General features: G+C 36.4%; 1 long non-coding RNA gene across 1 annotated transcript; it reads left to right on the forward strand.

The window, feature by feature from the left end:
* The first annotated feature begins 591 nt into the window (after positions 1-591).
* On the forward strand, positions 592-3,268 carry LOC120753268 (uncharacterized). The gene is made up of 3 exons (XR_005701036.1): positions 592-688; positions 2,660-2,776; positions 2,855-3,268. It is a non-coding gene; the product is annotated as an uncharacterized LOC120753268 (long non-coding RNA).
* Positions 3,269-22,771: the final 19,503 nt, after the last annotated feature.

Raw genomic sequence — 22,771 nt, forward strand, 5'->3', positions numbered from 1 at the left:
TATATAATTCAAAATATGGCAGAGATAAAGCTATTAATTATACACAGGAAATATGTCTGAAATTTTCCTAAATGGTTACTTCATTGATAAGTAAAATGCAGTAAATGACTACATTTTAATCAATAGAACATGCTCATATTAGGGTGAGGAAATAAAAGGCATAAAGTTAACACAGCTGAATTCCTCAAAGAGGCACGGTGTCACTCCAAAAACCAAATTACAATTTTAAATTCTGCAGGGATGACATCTGGAACAGGCATTGGACTGGGGAATATGGGTTTACGCCTTCTAAGGGGGCTTGCTTTTGCTGGAATTGCTGAATTCCACTAAAATTGCATGGGCTGAAGTAAAATAAAAATTAAAGTAAAAAGAAAAAAAGTTAAAAATACCCAAACCTTTGGGAGAACAGATTGTGGAAGATTAGGAATGGGGCTATGGCTGAGCCTTATCCCTAATGGGGTGCAGCTGTATAAGACAGGTGAACAGCACTCAAGGAGGTGTGGAATGCTGACATGTATTGACCAATGACAAAGGAGTAAAAGGTCACACAATGGTTATGCCTGTGAGAGAAAAGATATAAAGAGTCAGGAGGAGAGTGAGGTGGAGTTGTTGGAACTAGCAGGTTGTTATGTGAGAAGGAGGAGTCAGTGTTGTGTGGTGCTTGTCGTGGGATTGCAACAGAGAAAAGGTATGAAGGCTTTAATAAACTTCTGATCCTTGCTACTGTCTTTGGTGTCAGCCTTTTGAGCCTACTGTCAATCAGGGGAAAGGTATGAGAGCTTTTAGATAAGGGACTGGTGCTGGTGTCAGTCGTAAGTCCATTATCAATTCAATTAATGTGTTGCATGAGGAGCAAGTGATGACACAAACCCACTCCTGCTTCCAAAGCTGGGTTCTTTGCAGTGAACTGAAAAGTCAATAGCATCATAGCTGAAGAAATTTCTAATCAAGGGATAGCAAAATGTCACCATTCTGTCAGCTGCAAATAAGAATTTTTCCAGGGAAAAAGACCATTGAAGACACATTTCAGAAAGCTGATGTTGAGGCAGAGCTCTCAAAATGGTCTACTGGTGGTAAATAAAGTCAGTGGTGGTGGATGAATTTATTAGCAGAGCTGAGCTTATGCACTTGGAATGGCTACAGGAATTTTTGGGAAGGAAAGCTATTTGTACTGTACTGATTGTGGCATTACTGAGCAGGGTGTGAGACTTGCACATGCCAATTGAAACTTCTATAGCAGTCACCTGAAGAGAGCAAGACGCTTATTTGGTTCATTACACAGCACTGAAATTAAAAACTTCTGCAAATATGCCTTTTCTGTTATTAAGAACTTTTACTTTCTTTCTCCCTAGTCACCTGTTTACACTATAAAAAGAAGCTTGCTGGGACAGGGGGTATGTGGACTTTGTTTTATACAAATGTGGTCTTGTTTACTTCAAAGAAAATCCAGTAAAAATTACATCACATTATTTAGTGGCAGCATGTAGAAACTTGCTAGAATTGCAAGAGTACTGAGAGACCATAGACTAATGTATATCGCTAAGAAATTTCATCAATCTTTTTTGAGAGAGTTCAGTAACAAAGAATAGAAACTAGCTTAGCGTGAAGAAGATACAAATAATACTAAAATTATTTTGCTAATTTTTTGCATGCTTTGCATTTATTATAGCTATTGCAAAGATTCAACAAAATGGCTATTTGATTTCTTTTAATTCCAGAAAGTGAAACCTGGTGTAACCAGAGCATGAAAATTAGTAAAAGCAAAAGATTTCAGTAAAATTTCACTATTAACCTATTCACTATTAAAGTCACAAAGTTTTTCTTCCTCTCAGGGGACACAACATTCAAATTGTTGCAGTGAACACAGCAGAGTGTATAAAAATACTTCATTTTCATCAGTCTATACTTTAGCATTACAAACAATGGACGAGGAAAACTGAGAAAGGTCTCCATCAGTTCCATTAAAAAAAGGATCAAAAAATTATGGAAAGGAAGGTCTGAGAGTTACATTAGAAATCCCATTACAGTTAAAATAAGGCTGTAAATTTAAGTGTTGATTTAGGTGACTTTTCAGTTTGTCCTGGCTGTAACTAGCTCCTCTTCTGTCATTCCCCAGAATCTCTACAAGTAGATGGAAAGCAAAGAAGGCATTTTTTACAAGCTGCTGGTTATAAAGTTACAATGTTTGAAAATCTGTGCTCAAAATGTTGAAAAATTGGGGGGATTTTGTAATCAAGAATTCCCTACAGCTGAGGATGACAGCACCCTTGACTGTACAGGTGTATGTACATAACTCATGTGAAGACACTCAAAATGCTGCATTGATCATGAATCATCTTGTTGTTGCTCGTACAAATCAAAGGGAGGCAGAGTCCCTAGGCAAAGGAGAGGTGCTTTATTTCAAAAAATACAAGCCTTTTTAAGCAGTCAGCCTGTTATCAGTTACAGTCCATTTAAGTATAACAAATATAATCCAACCAATCACCATAAACCACAATGTGAGCACGCAATGGTTATAGAACCTGTTTTTCTACCTCCAATTCAGCTGAGACACTTTCCCATAGTACTTTTCTGCCTAGCCAAAGTAACAGGGCCTGAGATGTGATTTTACAAGGGTAACAAGGCCCTTCTTTTATAAGGTTTTACTTATATTCCACAGTTGCTGTTATAGACTTTGAATACTCAAATGGCACTGATCTTCCTTCACCTTGGCCCCTCAGAGAGACCTGTTTGTGAATAGGACTTCTGCCTGAAGTGACTAGTGAGCTGTGCCGAGGTTAGTATTCTTGTCTGGCATATTTGAAGTGCAGATTCATGAAAATGTAACTTTTTCACAATATGTTTCTTTGCCTAGGCTTTGAGGTATCATATATCTTCTGGTGTTGTGGAAGGTACAGAACTGTTAGGACAATTTCATTTTACCAAACGGTGAGCTGAAAGATGGTGAAAGGAACATGAACCCCCTGTCAACCCACCCTACGCTGTGGGTAATTAATCTGGGAGTTGTGGTGCAGAAAGGTAATTTTCCCAGTGAAAAACGTAGAAGCAGCAGCCTGCGGCAGCCATCTTGGCCTTTACGAGAGTCCTGTGCAGAAGAGCAACTTGTTACGCTTTGATAAAGGCTCTCCGTTCTCTTGGGAAAGGTGCATACCAGAGAAATTACTACTGCCATAAACACCTCGTGTGCATGTTTTTCCTTTGCCTCCCAGAATGCTGGGAGGCAGCGTGTCTGAGTGAATGCCTGGTAGAAACTCTGCTCTAACAAACATTTGGTGGTGTGGCTCTTTTGTCTTTCCTTCTGTGTGTTCCCAAGGCTTTCCTTAAACTTTCCCATAGTAGAAACATAAATACTGGAGTGTGTGTAATAAAGACGGATCCTGCTGGAAGAAGCAGTGGTCTCTGTTTTTTCCAAGCTGCTGCAAAAAATGTGCCAAAAAATGCACTTTCATAAGTATTTTCAAATTTTCATAAATGAATAGCAGTGGAGAACTCATGTTTTCAGCCTGAAAAGGAAACAGTTTTTAAACACACAAATATATTCTGCCTAAATACCTTTGATCCTTCTATATCACTATTCTCACAAATAAACTGCTGTTTGTTCAGCTCTACCAAGGAAAACATTAAACCCTCATAAGAGTCAAATATGGTGCTCTTCAATGAACCTTCCCATAGAAAGCAATAGTGTGATAAACACTTATCTTTTGTGCAGGACAGCACAACTTAAAAAATGGAATCTATACATGTTTAGAATTACTTCATAATTTGAGGGTTTCTTCCCCCAATGACTTCATCACTGTGATAGTTGCAAAGTCAGAGGGTGATGGTGCAAAGACATTAGTCCAGTTTTTTAGGGGGGGATTTTGTTTGTTTGTTTGGGTTTTGTGGGGAGGTTTTTTGTTTGTTTTGTTTTTGTTGTTTTTTCTTTTGAACACATTTGCCATGACAATGGTAAGCATAGGCTTCAAAGGTACATTTTTTTTTTAAAGGTCTGGAGATGCCATCTAATTCCTTTGTGACTATCTGGTCATCCACTGATCATACTGTTAGTCTTCAACACTGATTATAGTCACAGAAAGCTTCTTGTTACAGTCTTAAGGCATTAGGACTAAACAAACCCAACACTTTAAATCCCTGCAATACTAATTTAGCTGTTCTCAGAAGTTTGTAATCTCATTGTGAGCTACAGCAACCCACTATTGACAAGGTGAGAGACAATCTCACTCACAGAGCCTGGATACAGCTAATTATTCTGCTGTCTTTTCATAAGATATTAACACAGAAACTCATCTCGACTACTATTCTGTGCAGAATAGTATCAGACAAATAAAATCAATGCTATGTATAAAAAGTAAAGATAAGAAATATCACAAACATAGCGTTTCAGAAATTATGTATTCAGCTCAAGGGATTCAGAGTAATCTGTAAAATCTGAAACAAATGTCATTATTTTGAAAAGATTAATATATGGGTAATTACTGAAGTGGGGAAAAACAGTGTAGGCAAGGAAGTAATGTAAAAGTACATACTATTATTCTTAAAGTGTAAATTGAAAAATGTGATTTCAATTCAAGCTAATCAATAAATTATTTAAATTTGAAAAGTGACAGTAGAATCAATGCTCAAACAACAAAATATACACAAGTAGTTCATTAAATCAATAAGGCAGGGTTCATCTGTAGTATGAATAATTACAGTAGGAAAATTTTAAACAGAAACTGAGCATTGAAAGTCCAAGCTTTTGGGTAACTTGTCACATTAACAAGCCTGTGTAAGCTTAAAAAAAAAAAAAAAGGGAGTTTGTTACTGTCTCTCTAAGCTAGAGAGTAGGAAACTAGGAAAGAAGCTAATGCTGGTGTAGTCAGAGACAACCATTTCCAACTGAGGGAATTAGAAAATATATGCATAAAAATGTGTCTGACCCTGAATTCAAGTGGTTAATATTCTAAGACAATGGTGCTAAACTTCTTGGCTTGAGGTAAATAAATTAACTTCTAGGGAGGAGTGAAACTTCTATCAGTTGTTCTAATTTACATCAATTAACTCCTGTTTGGGCCAGAAAGTGTTATTTTACATTTTATAGTGGTGTGTCACTGCTCTAGAAACAAAGGTCTTGAATGACTATTGCAACTCAAATTCCAGCTAGTTTCTTGAGTGCCTGAAAAATTCTAGACCATAATGATAATTTAAGAGGACATGCAGTTAGAGATTAAAGGTTCAGAAAGCACAGCAGTGGCCTGTAAAATAAGTCATTTTTCAGGAGCAAGTTTCATTACAGAGAAGAGTTTTTACCCTCTTACCCTCTCCATCATTTCTGGTAGGATCAGCATCTGAAGAAACTCAAAACTGAAATCTTGGGGTCTTGTGCCACAGGTCTGATTGTTCCTGAAGCATCCACCTTCTTGCAATAAGAGCAGTAGTAAATAAGAAAACAAACTGTCACATTTTTCTCAAATTATAAGCATGGTAGATTTGTATACAAGTTTTATGCAGTCTGAGTCCCTTCCCCTATATTTTTATTAAAAAAGGCAAAGCACTGCAAATACCATAATTTTACATAACTCACAACTCAATATTAACCATATTAACAATATATCTGTGAATTATAAGTATGTGAGTGAATTGTCCAGGCAATGACAGAAGGATGGACACCAGAGCCTTCAGATTTAACACATTTTAATAGTTACTGCTAATTAAATTCTATGTCTTCTGCAACTCCATTATAATCAAATTCTGAGTGGAGATAGGTTCCTGAAAAGTGTGATGATTCAGTATCCCACATTTTTAACAACTTTTTTTTGTGGTCAAGTAGTGCTTGATGTGAAGAGTTAATACTAATACAAACAAATCCATATTTTCATCTCAAATAACTGAAGATAATCTTAAGAGACAATGCCCTGGTGAGTAATGGGGTGTGATGAGCACCTTCCAGGAGAATAGCTACATCCAGTAAAATGGCAAATGGAAATAAAGTGGCAGTAAACATGCCTGCAGCTTACCCATTGTTGCCGCCCCTACTACTGCACAGAAAGAGTTACTTTGGTTTTGTGGAGGGGCTGAAAGGAGAGAAAAGCACATGGAAAAAGGGATTTCTATGTAATCGATCACATATCTACATGGCATGTAGTTTTTCTGCAATGGGGTAAACTTAAGCTTTGTCATAGAACCCAATGCCAGTAATATCAGTCTTCAGAAAATTCTGTGGTAAATTCTTTTGTGTCATCAAGAAAGGTCAAGAACATGCTGTTGTTATAGGAAAGCCTGGATTATTTGCTTCAGAGCTTGAACAGATGTAAATAGAAGCAGCTGCAGCAAAGTTATTCTACAATTAGGTTTCATGCTGGTTTGAAAGTTGCTTGTTATAAGTCTTTTAATAGTAGATAATGTCACACTTTGAAGCTGTTCATTTGGATTTTCTGCCATTTTAATGAAAAAAATACTATTTTCAAGTTATGTGGGTTTTCTCACATCATCATTTTTGTGCCAGGCAACTGGAATACTTCTTCTGACTCAATTTTTTATAACAATGAGTCTTTTCTTAAAGATTTTTGTTTGCAGGACGAATACCTTTATACTGTCTTATTTGAAAATTTCTATCTAAAACTGTAGCAATTCTAAGAATTGGGAATATGTCCCTATCACATTTTAACTAGTGGTAAGGAACTTCAAACTGACAAAGATAAGTAGATATCTGGATTGTTCCCTCACACAACTTGGATTGACAGTTTAGTAAACTAGGGAACTATCAAATTAGTATGCTCTTAGTATCAAAAATACTAACCTAGGATTTGTACTTACTAAAAACCAGAGACAATTGAGTCTGCCTGAAATATAAAGCTGTAATTTCAGGTCTAAACCGAGAAAACCTGTATAGAATATCAGTTGCCCCTGAGCTTCAATGCACAGGAGGCTGGTTTGTAGATTGTAGATCTATTGATCAAGAACAATCTTGAGCCTGAGATTTCCAGGAAAAAAATATTGTCACCTGCTTTTCATCCTTTGATTTTCAAGGACTTTGAAAACAATTCTAAAATCCAAAATTATTATATCATCTCTCATTCTGAAATGCCTGAAATGCCGGAACAAGGGGATGCATAGTTTGGAAATACTTCAGTCAAAAGTAGAAAATGTTCCAGTAGATCATTAGAGACTTCAAATACTAGAGATTTTGTGCTAGATTTCACTGAGATATACCAAATTGACTTAAATTTTTAATTTCTATTTAACAATATGGAAGATCAAATAAAATCTAAATGGAAAAATAGGGAAAAGGCAAAATTAATTTCAGATCAGATACATCTTTTTTCTCAAAGAATAAAATGTTCTTTCCTTTTTTTTTTTCCTCTCCTTCCTGCTTACTTGCATGGAGAATATGCAATAAAACCACATTCCTCAACTTCTTCCTGTACCACCCCACACTCAAAAACATCTTTTTCACCTTCATCAAAGGACAGAACTTGTCCTAGGCAGGAGCAAAGAACAAGGGAGAAGTCTTATCAGATAAAACTGGATGCAGATATTATTCCTGCAGCTTCTGCCAGCTGGTAGTTGGCTCCAGCACCCCCCTCCACCCACCTTCCTTTATTTTGTCAAACAATGAAACAAATATGGTTAAAAGATGTCTATGATTTGCTTATGGATTTTTTTATGTAAATGTATCCTAATTCCCTGACTACTTGTTCCTGCATTGAAGCCTTGTTTCCCTTCCTTCTTGCAAGTTCTTCATTTATTTCCTATAACAGGTAGAGATTCTTTGTCATTTAAACCATGGAAAATATGTCTGTTGATTCCCATGAGTTGATTTAGTCCCTTATATAATTTTTCTTTTCACATTTAATTTAACTTACATTTTATTTGAAAATATTTTGGGACACCCTTGACTGCACAGTGTCTACTGAGCAATATTCACATATTGTTCAGGTAGCTGGCACCCTAGTCCTTTCACAAGCAGAAAACACTCTTTTAGCATACCCTTTGAGTGCTGAAGAGCTGAGAGCAGGTTTTCTCTGAAAAATTTGATTCATGAGATTCCTGTTTGGTTCTCTGTAGGACACAAGTCCTTGGTAACTGTCAGAAGCAGGATAATACAGCTCAGATATTAGAACTCCTATACGTCTAACCATTATGGCAATAAGAATCATTTATCTTCCGTCTTGCAAAGTGTAAGTCTGACACATATTGATGTTTCAAGCTTAGTGTCCTGTGTTGTTTAAAGCCAAATCTCTACCGACACTCTGAGGGTACCCAATCTGTAGCCTGTAGTATATAGGGAATGCTTAAAACTCTTCTGAAAGCTCTTGGCTAACAAATATTATTTTATGTTTATGTTAGTCCTGACTGACTCACAGACATCCTTTTATTTGCATTATATATTTCTTACCCCTGTCATACTGAAATCCATTTTGAAGTGAAGCCTGGCTGTTCATCTTAAAAGTTGCTAAGGCTGTCCATAAGCATGGGAAAGATGACAAGTGCTATTTTTTAACCCAAGTTAACAAAAGCCCATGACTCAGGGGCAGCTCAGGTTGTGGTTTTAGTCCAGCTTTCCCTTTTTCAGGTTTATTTGTTTATAAGTTTGTTGCTGCACTGGATGCATCAGCACTGAAGTGCACAAGTCATTCCCTGCACTGATACACTGCTAGTTGTCATTTTGGCTACATTAGGAATTCATCTAGGATGACAGCCCAGGTTCAGGTATAAGAAATCTGTTTTCATCCATCATGTAACTGAACTAGGTACTCTTTGATTACTCTTGAGACTTTCAAAAGGTCACCTAACTTTAAAAAAATAATTCAACTTAGTACATACTTGGGAAATGGCCTGAGTTGGAGTCAGGATCTCCATGGGCCTCAAACACTAGTTTCAGAACTTACTGACCCTTTTCTCAGAAACACAGCTTACAGAAAAAGGCAACTCTGAAGGACTCATGGGTCAGTTTCTGGACCCCTGAAGTTTATAACCCAATGTTAAGTTTAAAAACAGAATATTGATTCCCCTTCAGGCTAATAGACTGGAATATAGGCAAAAGAAGTTCAGTAATGTCTATATATCATCAGCCATCCCCCCTAAGGGAACAGCAGCCTCCAGAACAGAAACAAAGAAACATAATATATATATATTATGCAAGAAACTTAATATATATAAGCATCCAGAAATTATTTCCCGTCAGATAGTTCATCCATTCCTTCTATGTATGTAATTATATATGTTTCATCATTAAGATGGACGGATGTCTCTTTAGTCCAGATGGTACTATTGTGCCACCTAAGTTGCTGAGATGTACCTAATTTTCTTCCAGCTGGTGTCTTAGAGTAAGCAAATACACTTGAACAATTTCAAGGATTTGCACTGACACATGGGCATGAAGGAAAATTAAGAATATAGACAAACAAAAAATTTGAATTCACAGAAGTGTTTCCATGGTTTAAAATGACTCTAATGACTATCTTTTTCATTATATAATGTTGAAGCATATGATATATGTGAACAAACTTGAATGTGTTTTACATGATAATATACATTAAAATGTTCTGTGAAACAAGTAATGAATGCAAGATCATTATGCAAGAAAAGCTCATCTGTTAATGTCAAAGTGCAATGTAAGAGTGTGTGAGAAATGAAACTTCAGTGTCTGAGGAACTTCATTCTGTAAAATCCACCAAATTCAAATCTTTGCTTAGAAATCTATGCAATATTTATTTTAAAGCACATTCTATGCTGCAGTTTTTGATATATTATAAAAGTTAATTTCTTATAAGAACTATACATCTCTTCTTCTAAAGTGCACTTCAAGAAACTTCAGTTTTTAAGACTCCTATGTTATTTGACTTAAATCAGTATCTTAGTTTGAGCTGGGAAAGAGTTAATTTTCTTCTCAGTAGCTGCACGCAGCTTTGGATTCAGTATGAGAATGATGTTGATAACGCACCAATGTTTGGTTGTTGCCAAGCAGTGCTTACCTCAAGTCAAAGACTCTTCAGTGTCCCAGGCTCTGCCAGGGAGGAAGTGCACAAGAAGCTGTGACGGAGAATGGCCAGGAGAGCTGACCTGAACCGGCCAAAGGAACACTCCATACCATGGAATGTCATGCTCAGGACATGGGGAAGTTGCCAGGAGTTGCCAATGAGAGTTCAGGACTGGCTGGCCATTGATCAGCAGCTGATGGGTGATTTTACTGAGCATTGATTTTCTTCCTTGGGATTTAGTCCTGTCTCTCTCTCTCCTTTTCATTACTACTACTGGTACTATTAATAATAATAATAATAATTTTAATATTATAATATTTTAATTTATTTCAATTATTAAACTAATATTATTTCAATCCACAGCTTTTAATTTTTTTTCTGATTCTTCTTTCCATTCCACCAAGAAGGGAAAGAGTGAATGAGCAACTGTGATATTTAGTTTCCAACTACAGTTAAACTCATAAAATAATGGAGAATTAATTGACTTTATGAAAAATAGAACATGATTTTGTGATTCTATTTGTCTTTTTTCAGAAGAAGGAAGCATTAATAAGCATTCAGCATGAATCACATTCTATGATACATATATTTTCCTACTTCCCTACAGTGTTTTATTTTAAAGGGTTTTTTCAATAATCTCATGTTCTATATTGGAACCATACACACACCTGCATGTGCATGTAGGAGTCTATGCATTTCCATTTTATAAAACACACACCAGTTCGTTTCTTCACCACTGGAGAAGAATTATAAGTATACTCAATCAGAGGTGATAGTCTACTTGTGTAGGTCTGGAAGAAAAATTTGTTACTTATTTCAGTAAATCTTTAGCAAAATAATCATCATGAAAAATCTTCTTTATTATTTCCAGGTCAGGCTGCATTAGCATGATACAAGGGACTGCCTCTAGATTACCATGGTGTACATGCCATTGAAATTAGAGTATGATAGATTCATCTCACACTCAAGTAGCTAAAATTTCTGCAGAAAAATTATACCTTGGAGAAGATTTTGAAAGACATTTTTCCCTCAGTTTGTTATATCATGCAGAAACTCATACTATTACATATTATTCACTGAAACTTCATACACTTAGTGAAGCAGACTACTTGGTTCAGGCAGATTAATCAGGCTTGTTACCCAGAATAGAATTATCCAAAAATACTTTGTATAATAAGATAAAAAATGATAATCCACAGCTGGTGCAGAGGCGTGCTCACAGTGGGCCCAGTCACTGCATGGGGCTGCCAGACCCAGTTTGATAACAGTGATAAAGCAGAACAGGACACAGTGCTCTTCACCTTGTTGCCAAGGGGAGCACATCACCAATATGGGTCAAAGGGGAATCTAAGAATGGATTGTTATTCCAATTTTTGTTTTAACAATTTAGAAGTCCAAATTGTGTAATACTAACACAATTTAGTAGTCCAAACTGACACAGAATAGCTGTGTTAATAATACAAGTAAATTTATTACACAAACCCACTGTTCTACTGAAACTTATATTGGCCTTCCTGATGACCCCCTGAATCCTGAGAACAAAAATTTATTTTTGCAGGAAAAGTGAATGTGAGGTAGGGGTCACTGACATTGTGCTGTCTTTGGAGTAAGGACTATCATGTTTATGAAGTGAGTTTCTTCCTTCTCCTTCCCAGGAGAAGAATGAGATCAATGATGCATTTCTTCTCAAAGGTGGGTACAGGTGTTATTATTTTCCTTATTTTTTATGAAATGCATTGTTTTCTTTTCATTGCTTCACAGCTAAAGTTTGAAAGATGACCCTGAGCATCCCTAGGTCCTGTTACCCCAGGAGTCTGTTGTTTTGACACAGTAGTCCCTCAGGATTCTTAGGGCTTTACCACAGACTGTTCCCACTGATGGTGCTAAAACAGTTACTGACTGCTAAACCAAACTACAACCAGTTCGGTCCAAGACAAGTGCAGACTGGTGCTAAGGCTCTGCACTGCCTTTCCACAGGAATGGAACAGAACAAATTCAATATACTGTCCAGCCCACAGACTGTTCTCCTTTCACAGGAAAAGAATTCTACTCATTGATTTCAGTGCGGATATTACTGGCCGGGGAGATCTTGAGCCATTCAAAGGTGATTACAGGGCTCTGTGGGGTTAAGACACTTAAGACAGGGAGTCAGACTCTGGTCTCCCCAACTCTGCCAGTTGGCAAAGAGAGAGATGGCCACAGGCACATCCTGAAAGTTAACACTTAGATGTGTAGCTTTTGTTTCAGGCAGAGTCCTGCCTTTTAGGACTACATGACCCTCCAGAAACAAAGACAACCAATGCTCTCTTTACACTGACCTTGAACATCAAATTCTCTCCTCATGCCACTCAGACCTTTAGTGACAGGATGTGGGGGAATGAAGTACTAATGGCAGCAGAGAAATATCAAAGGTAGTAACCACTCAAATCAATTTGACATACTGAAGTTGACACTGGAAGGGATGCACCTGTGATTCCTAAGGGATGTTTGGATGAGAGGCCTCTCCCTGTTAGCTTCTCACAGGTCAAAATGATCAGGAAGCTCCCTAGTGCTGTGGAAGAAAAAAGAAAAGTCATTTACACTTTGAAGAACCCAAGAGAGAAGACCAAGGGAACTAAAAGCCCAATTAGAAACAGCAACACACATGAAGGAAGACAGGAGAGGAACCCCCATGGTTTTACCAGGAAAATAAAAGAATAATTTGCTTTTATGAGGGTCAAAAATGTTTAAAAATGAGAAAAGAGAGCATACCCCATCATGGGGAGGTGTCTACAATGGTAGAGGTTTTATGGGTCAAATGACCCCCTCACTGGGAATGTGGAGAGTGATGCAGAGAAATGTTCGATACACTTTGCTGCTTGATGCACTTAGAAAAACAGAGCACACAGCTGGGTGCATTCAGTCTGCCTTTTAAAAGGCAGTTTGCCTAGGCAGTGATTTGTGCCATGTATAGCACACCTTATTTTTGACAGTAATGCTGTCATGGGGTTGTTACTTGGGGAAACACAGTAAATATTGTCTAAATCCCAAACAAGCTTAGTTTTTGAGTTTTCAGTCTCACTTAAGGGAGTCTCAGATGGGCAGCAGGATGACAGGCTTAGATGTCCCAAGACACAGCCTGTTTACAATCATTTAAATCCTTGCTACATCCCAGTGTTGGTGTCACAGTCTACAGAAAAAAAAAAAAAAAAATACAAGAGAGATTCAACATTCTAGTGTTTTCAGCAGCAGATTATCATTTCCTATTTGTTTTCCCATTAGCAAATTAAAGGGAGAGAAAATAAAACTGGAATTAGCCACACTGACCGAGCTGTTCAGCTCTTGTTTCTTCCTAGAAAGAAATCTGCTGATCTTGGTGAATGAAATTGCAGAGGAGGATTGATTGCAGTTTATGAGGGGTAAGGTTGTCTGAAGGGAACACATCTCTTTGCGTGTCCTCACCTCCCTGCTGCTGATGTTGCCTTTCTTTTTCTATGATTGTTTAAACTCAAATGTTGCAGAAAGGATTCTTCCGTAATCAGAGCAAGTCTGTGTTCTTATGACACCGAGTTCTGTGCTTTAAACAAACTTAGATCTACTGTATCACTTTATAATCTGATTTATAAACATTTTTGTAGCTCTGAAAATGCCTAGCCCTAAGAATGATATTTTTAAAAGACAAATTGCATAATGATAGGCTACACGTATAAATATTGTGTCCCTTGTTTAAATTTCACAAAACAAATACATGAAAGCAAGCTCTGGCAGGCAACCTAGGGCTTTGAACTAGCTGAATTTTTTCAGTGTGGTTCTTTTCATAAGAAATTTCCCCAGATGACTGGAGAACATGCTATAGAAAAGGAATGTTAAGTATTTAACTTGCTAAGTTTAAAATAGCTCCAATCAGTGAGCTATTTATTACTTCATATATTTTCTGGAAGGAAAAAGAATAAGGCTAAAACTTGCTGCTGCACTTAATAGAATTTAAAATAAATTATGGTGTGATAAGACCTTGCTATATTCACACTTTTGATGGTGTCTGAGAAGGCATTCCTCTGTTTTTTCACTAAGGCTGCATTTTAATCAAACCAAGCCTGTAGATCTCCTTAAATAATATATATGCAAATATGGAGAAATGTCACTTATCAGATCATTACGTACATGGATAACACTTTCTATTTGCATCTAATTTTAGCTACTTTGCAAATAATCTTTCAGACTGTAAGATTCTAGGGGTAATTTGGGTTTTGCATTTGGCAAGAACTACAGTACATCAATTAGTAAATTGTAGTGTTTCACTCCGTATCACCCTTTTCCCTGTGTAGGATTTCAATGGCAAACAATAGTGCCTTGTATGAATGAGGCCAATATTTTTTATTAATTATTACTGTTGCTGTTATCATTATTATCAAGGCATTAACCATGGCCATAACAAAAATAAGGTAATGAATGCAAACCTCTGAAATTTTATGGGATAGAAAATACGTACATTATTCACATAGAAAATGCAATTTTAGTCAATGATAATTAAAAATAAATTTATATGGTAATTTTTTTATATTTATTTTTATTTCTTTTTTGAATATTTGTGTTATCAGTGTCACTGAACCACTGAACAATGTCAAGCTATTGGCGCAACAATAACGCACGTGGAAGCTTGGGATTTTTTACACCAAAGGCAAAATTGAATCTTTCAGCTAACTTACTCTGCTCATACCATGGAGTGGACCAGGAATTATCTTCTGAAGACACACAGTACTAAGTTGCCATAAAGAAGAGAAAAATATCATCACCTTTGAATATTGTAGCAAAGATGTTAAGAGAGACCAAATTCCTGAATCATGAATTGAAATTTCTGGTTTTATTTCTTCATTGTCTGCAAAGAGAAGCAAGTAATGTAGAGTCTTGCCTGGTATCAGGGCAGGAATGGACCTACAATGCTTTTACAAATTTATTATATAATGTCCCTCTTAAAGTCTTAAATGGCAAGCATGTTGGGGTGTACATAGACTTCAGCACAAAAGGAGTAATTTTTCTGATACTCCAGAGAATTTTCAGCTGAGAAAGGGATGAAAACTTTTGTTATAGATGTTATATCATCCAAGAGAAAAAAAAAAAAATCATACAAAAAAAAATCATGAGTTTTGTTCTCTGTGGGCACTGAAAGCCTCCATTTCAAGCATTTTCACATCTCTTGAAAATGAAAACATCTTTCTTCACAATCTACCAAGCAGCTAAGATGTTTTGGACATAGAAGATTATGGAAAAGATTGTTAATACAGAGTGCTCCTACGCCATGTGAGTTATTCTATCATTGTATAAATCTATAGATAAATACTGCAAAGGAAAAGCACATGTTCATTGAAACTGCATATACTTACATGAGTTAGAATTCTTGTAGCGGTTTCATTCATTCTACAATTTGGATTCTAGGTCCAAATTTGAAAGAAAATTTCCATAATTAAATTTTATAATTATATATATTAATATATTAATTAATTGAGTAATTAATATATTCTTGAATATATTGATTAATTATTTAATATATTCAAGAAGCCATTGAAAAGGGTCATGCTATTTCATGCTGAAATAGTTTTTTTGAATTTTCTAAAATCTTTGAAAATTGTGAATTGCCTATGAAAGAACATTAATTCTCTGTGCTTAACATTTATGCTTTTAAGAGGGGAAAAAAATAATAATTTAAAAAAGGACATTGATTTGACATCCACAAGGGACAAAGAAGCAAATTAACCATTTTTTGCAATACTTTATTTCAGAAACTGAACCATGAGTTAGAAGAGCAAGTTGCTTATCTTCATTTTTTCGTGGTATGTTTAACTTTTTGTTTATTCTTCTATATTATGCATTTTTGTTTTCTGTATTTATTTATTCATTTATTATCATGGAGAGGGCATTTTTTTGGCTCTAATACATCTCTTGAATATTGTCTTTACTAATTGGGTTTACCTCCTCCTTCTGCAAAAAACAACTTTACTAGACAATCAAGCAGTGAAATGTCCTACGGCCTATGAATTAAAGATTCTCTTTCCAGACTTCAATTTGGGGACTTGGTAGCAGGAATGCCCCTTGCTCAAGTGGTATCTTAGCTAGGACTGTCTGTATTTTGTTAGTTATAGAATATACACACACACCAAAAATTGTAAGCTAATATGTAGCCAAATGATGACCAGAGTGTCCACTTTCTGTTCAGAAGGATTTCACACTGTTCTTATTGCTCATGTGCAGGATATTAGCTATGATGTATCAACAGAGATCAACATTTCCATGAGGCCGACGACAGAATCAGAATTTCCTATATCTGTCCTTGTAAGGACAACTCTTTACTAGATTGTTATGCAGTCAATTTACTGCCTGTGCAAGGATAAAGAATAAAATCTGCAACTAGCATATTTTCACCTAGTCTAAAATGACAGACAAACTGAATACTGAAGCATCTTTTCCTCTCGGTGGATTATAAGGAATTTTGAAGTTTTTGACTCAGATTTTGCAGACATTTTTGCAGACAAAATCACATGAATATTATAATCAGTTTCACATAATTAAGTCTCAGGTTGGAAAGCATGAGACTGAGTCTCTATGCGTTGCTATTTCTTCCAGGAATACTCTGTCAGGTTCACCTCTCTTTCCACGTGGTCCCAGACAGCTCTCCATATCAAGCCCAAAACCAAAAATGGGCAGTGGGAGTCACAGGCTCTTAACTCCTGTCCTTCTCCCAGCCAGGGCAGCCCCTCCCCTTTTTCCAGTTCAGACCTACAGCAGTCTGATCATCAGGACCAGGTGCTGCAAATCCCAGCCTTGGCAGGACTTACACCCAGTAATACACAAAGCAGTGCACATGCCTAGCCTTTTGAAAGGCATTAAATGCTAATCTAAAGAAGCTGAATTCATGCATTAACACAGCTCATGATATGCATGTCTGTGTCTGTCAAACTGAGGAGTAACTGAGTAAGGATATGACAAATCATCCACATACAGTGTGTTTGCTCTTATCTGCGCAGACAGAGGGGAGAGGTTTTCAAAGTGTTTCTGCTGCATTACGTTTGTTAAGAAATGCACATACTGTTATGTTTTTTACAGCATTTGAAATATCACATTCAGCCTAGAGACATGCTTGCTAGCTCGGTTAAACTCCAGGTCTTTCCAAACACGCAGCCCACCCTGCAGTTAGCTCTCATATATTTGTTCTGAAACCAGCTGTGACAAGCTTTAGATCCTGAAGGTACATTTATCCTGACAGCTGTCCTAAGGTGTGCAAGTGTGTAGATATGCTCTAATATCTGTTTCTTACAGCACATCATGTGGTAAGTAGTAGTCAGCAAATCCTTCTCCTCCTTAGTCAAGATCTTGCTTATTGTAATTCACTTAGTTTAAACAGTTACATATATTCTGAGTGTAATATACACCAGACGTACCTCACAGGTGAATCTATTTTATTTGAGATAAACCAACTACATCAAAGTCCTTCATCACAATCTTTACTTTGCCTCAGCAAATAAAATATCCAGGACATAAAAGCCTTAAGCTATAATTTTTTTGATGTGTAAAGGGGAAGCACTTCTTAGAGACAGAGATTTATTGGGGCTTTTTGATGATCTCAAAATTTCTACTAGGATAACTAATTTTTAACACTGCAACTTTTCACTTGTAGGGAAATAACTTGCAATTCTTTCTGGAAACATCTCTTTGTTTCCAAGATTACACTTTTGTTTATTCAGCAATCATGCTCTATGGAAAACTCCTGACTGAAATTAATACAATACAAAACTGCAAAATATCTATTGGATACTTGGTCCCATGGGTTCTTTCTGTGAGCAGTAAGCATGATAAACATGCCTAACCTTTCCTTTGGAGTTAAATGCAAGTAAACAAACAGAGAAACTAAACAGAAAGAAAACAGCATAAGGACAATTTGAAGAACTAGAAAATTACAAAACCTGACTTTATTTTTCCATGTTTCAAAGAAAAAGGCAAGGCTGCTGGACCGCTTACTTGTGTAAATTCCATGATTTGGGGTAGCATTAAATAATTTCCCCTTCTGTGATAAAAGGATAAAGATAAAATTTGGATGGGGTTTCGAGCAACATTGTTTAGCAGGTGGTATCCCTGTCCATGGCAGGGAGGGGCTGGAACTAGATGTCTCTATCTTTACCCCTCCAACCCAAACCATTCTAATATTCTGTGATATCAGAGGTAGAGTTGACCCTCAACATTCAGTATATTACATTCAAATAATTAAAATCTAATGCTTTATATAATGCATATTCTATAAATTCAAGTATAGCGTTCAGCTACTTTACCATATAAATTAGGTCTATTTTATAAATCCTTATGAGAGAGAATTTCTAATTAAAAGCACCTCATTCATATTTCACTTACATACAAGGGGTAGCATATACCTCCACTTTTCTCAGAAGCAGTTCAAGTAATAGAAGTTATCTGTTATTGCCTTGCTCACAAAGAAGATTACTCCATTTATGCGCCCACTTATATCAATGCAGAGATGTACAATATGCTGCATTTTTCACCTCTTCTCAATTTACTAACTGCACATTTATATGGGAAAAACAGTAGTTCATGGGAGTTTGTTCCATTTTTTAAAAAATAATATAAACAAAGAGGTGTCCTGCATTTCCTCTGTATTGCTTATGTTGAGAATGTGGAAGGTGATAAAAACCTTGAAAAATTTATTTGTGGACACTCATCCATACCTGAAGCAGATAATGAGCATGATTCAGAGAATTTAAACTGTATATTTTACTTCTATTTTCATGGGTGATACAATTTGCACACTCCTGCTTTCTGTTTCGCATGGATCCCAGTCTTATAAATTGCTTTCAACTACATGGTAAGGTCCCAGTATTAGAAACAATATAGGGAATAAAATGTATCCTCATCTGTTTCTGACACAGAGCATAATTATGCTTCATTTCATGTCTCATTTTAATGAATTCTTCATGAATTCTTCGTTATTTCATTTTTGGAACACTATAATAATTTCTCTCTTTAATTTAATTAAATTCCTTTGAATAATTTATTCACATATGTGTAAGTAGATATGGTTCTGGGACTTACTGAAGTCACTAAGAATACTGGCCCAGTGTTGGTTGGTTTTGGTTTTTTTTTTTTGTTTTTTTTTTTTGTTTTTTTTTTTTTTGTTTGTTTGTTTTTTTTTTATTTCTGTTTTGCAGCCACAGGGCAAAATTTCATAATATGAAATTTCTTCTTTCATTTAATGTATTCTTCAGTTTTTCATATTTTCCCACATGGTAGGGTTACTTCATTTTGAGAATGTACCAATTTCACTACAGTATTTAATTTCTCCCTAATGAAAGACAGGCATGTAATCACAGAATTACAGAATATTCTGGAAAGGACCCACAAGGGTCATTAAGTCTAACATGTACTTGAATAGCCCATACAGGGATCAAACCCACAACCTTGACATTAGTGCAGCAAAGGAGTTGGACAACATGTATAAAATAGTATATAACAGCACCCTTTCCTTAAAATCTTATTTAATTTTTCTAGACTATATAGAATATCATTTAATGCTATCAAGATTTGTAAAAATAGAAAAGCCATGAGCTAGTTGATTTTCTACTTCTGAAAACAATTTTATAATTTGATATTCCAGTTATTAAAACAAAAAGACCTTTCCATGCTGTTTGACTTTGAGTCATTTCTGATACAAGAAGAACATGATGTTCCTTTTCAAATGTACAGAAAGATATTAAATAATAATTGTTCTAGTCCAAACAATCTACATGGTTATCAGGACAGTTATAAACCAGAATAACAATAGGCATTATTTATCAATGTTAAAAGTTTTCTATAAATTGTCATAAATTTATGAGACAAAGACTTTTTCACTTAGACAGTGGGAATATGATAATAAAGCATGTATGTTATTTCTAGAAAGACGCTGAAAAAAGTAAAGTACCTTTCTGTATGACAGTAATACAGGACATAGCAAGTGAAAATGCATAGGATCACATACATTTAGCAGAAGTTATGAAAGAGAAGGATGGAGAATATCTATAATTCTTTCTAATCACTCCGCTTACATTGTGAAAGTCACAAGCACCTTATATTTCTTCATTTCTTAAGGAGTTAATGCCCATTTGGTAATAAAGTGCCTTATATTTACCTCAGGTCTTTAAGGGTTTCCATTATTTATTATTCTTCAGAAAATGTACCCGGTTGTCATCATTACTGTTTAAATTATATAATAACTGATATAATAACCATATAATTCCTATTAAATCTAGATGCTGGTTCAGACAACAGGTATTTAGTTCAGTGTTGCATTGTGTGGCAACAGTGACCATCGTCCAGGGAGGTTACAACCACCAGCAGGGAAACAGATGAGACAAATCTTTGTTGTTAGCACCAGAATCCATTTATTCCCCCCCGACCTGGGCTGGGGAGGGGGTGAGAGTGAAGAGGGGTGAAGACGAAGAGAGCGAGCAGTGGCAGGCTCGTGGGTTTTATCGGGTATTCTAGGGGAGGAGTCTTAGGGTTTAGGACAAGGGAGAAGATCAGATTGCAGCCTCCTCAAAACAGGACTCCACAGTCCAGCGGGAATCTTCCATAAAGACAAGACTAAAATTTTTTTTTCTGCAAATGTAAATTCTCATTGCTCCAACATTATTTTTTAGGTTCTAAATGTAATTGAAAATCACCTGCATTTTAAAATTTATTTTAATAGCTTCAAAATCAATCCTTAAATCTGTAAATTGCTTGATAGCTGCTCTGTAACCAATGTAGAGAGGTCCACCTCTTTTTTTCATTGCTGCTTTCCATCATCCAGTGGATGGAAAAAACAAACAAAAAAAAAAAAAAAAAACAACAACAAAAAAAAAAAAAAAAAACAAAAACAAAAAAAAAAAACACACTCAGAAATATTGTTGCCATCTTCTCTAAGATTTTATAAAACTCTTTAATAAAATATCTTAAAATTAATGATGTTTGAAGGGAAAATTTGAAAGAAGTTATGAAGCCTGATCAATCAGGATATTTAAGAAGCTTTTACTTTGGGTGTAACATATTTTACTTAAAGAACCACAGTATTAGCAACTGAATCTTTTCAATAGATCTGTGTTCATAAGTTACTGAACTCCAGTTTGTTCTCCCTAGCTGAAAGTGAAAAGGTGTTCCCTTGGATGGGTCAGCAGAGCTCTCAGTGCTGCAGCCCCAGTGACCATCAAAGCCAGCTGGAAGTTAAATCCTGGGTCCACAATCTATGTTCCAAGTTTGTTTTTCCCAGCTTTTTTTATTGCCCGGATGCACCAGGCTGCAGGAAGAAGTCAGGCATGCCCAGCTAGGACATCACCCAAAAGGAGTTCATTTGGCCTAATTTACCCTGAGAGGGGTAAAGGGTGCTAGGGAGGAAGCTTTTCCACTTTTTTACTCCTTTTTTTTTCTGAGAACTAGAGGTTTTTCTTTGATTTTTAAGCAGAAGCATATGGCATTTCCCCTAACAGAGCTTTGTGGCACTAGTCACAATTCAAGCATAAGGGATGGTCTCAGAGGCTTGTGCTGGGCTATAATTTCATTATATCTGAGGACTTTTCCTCTATAGTCTACCTCAACAAGTGTCACTGTCATCTTATTTCTAGGCTTTCTGGAGGCAGTCCAAAGCATTCATTTAAAAATACTACTTTGTATTCTTCTAAAACATCAGACAGTTACTCACAGAGATTAAGAGATTAGAGAGTTAAGTGATAACATGTATAAACCACTTTTTTGCTTCTGTCTAAATTTCTGAAGAATTAAAATGCTTGCATTTCTATATTCATATGAGTTTGCATCATTTCCTTCACATACTTCAGTCTCCAGAAATACCAGATTTTGAGATATTTCTGAGATCACATTAACCACTGCAGAAGAAAAATCTACATGAAGAATTTTACATGTGGGACCACATATAGCAATAATTTGCCTTGACATTGGGAGGGTAGAGTATCTAATGTGTATTACTTTCATACCTTCCTGAACAAATCTTAAGTAGGCATATCAAATGGTAATGCTTTAAAAAGTATGTGGTGGTGCAGAAATGTTTTATTAGGTTTTTATAAGAAGTTTATGTTATGGTTCATTTCACTGTATCCCCAATTCTGTATCCCTTTTGTGTTGTCTGTATAATAAGGTGTTTTGTGTCAATCATCCCACTCCTCACCTGACTTGTAACATCCCCTCTGCCCCAACCCCCCTCTCTGGGGCAGCCTGTCTATCACTTTGAGGAGCCCTCCCAGGTTGCGAAATCTCAGGGAGAGGACTTCAGGTGATAGGCCCCCTGGGGGGAATTCCTTTAGCTTTGGATTTTAGTGGTCCGAGGCCTGGGGGTGGGCACACCTTGTTACCCCCTGAATCCCCTGATTTGTTGTCTTGTTGTATCCTCCCTGGAACCCCTCCCCCACTTATAAGGGGTAGGGGGGAGGAAAAAAACTCTCTCAGCCACTCAGCTCTCTGCTCCTCAGCTCTTGAGCTAATAAACATCTTTTAACCTCCTAAGCTGAGAGCCAGCCTTTTCTCTTCTGCTGCTGTTGCTGTCACGACACTATTGGGTCCAGCTGCTAAGCCGAGAAGCCGAAACGAACTGGGAACTTCTGTGGCTGTGTTGACTCGAGCTAGCCAGAGGTCATTTCCCGCCCGGTGCGGGACGGAACCAGACACAAAAGTAGAACCTCTTTGTGTGTTGGCTGCTATATTGTTTTATCTCTTTGAGGATTCTCTCTGGTGAATATCTAAAACGTACTGTGCATAGATACAGTGAAGTGTCACTAGGAAGGGTATTTTCACTGAGTATT

This window comes from Hirundo rustica, chromosome 5, assembly GCF_015227805.2.
Source record: "Hirundo rustica isolate bHirRus1 chromosome 5, bHirRus1.pri.v3, whole genome shotgun sequence".
NCBI lineage: Eukaryota > Metazoa > Chordata > Aves > Passeriformes > Hirundinidae > Hirundo > Hirundo rustica.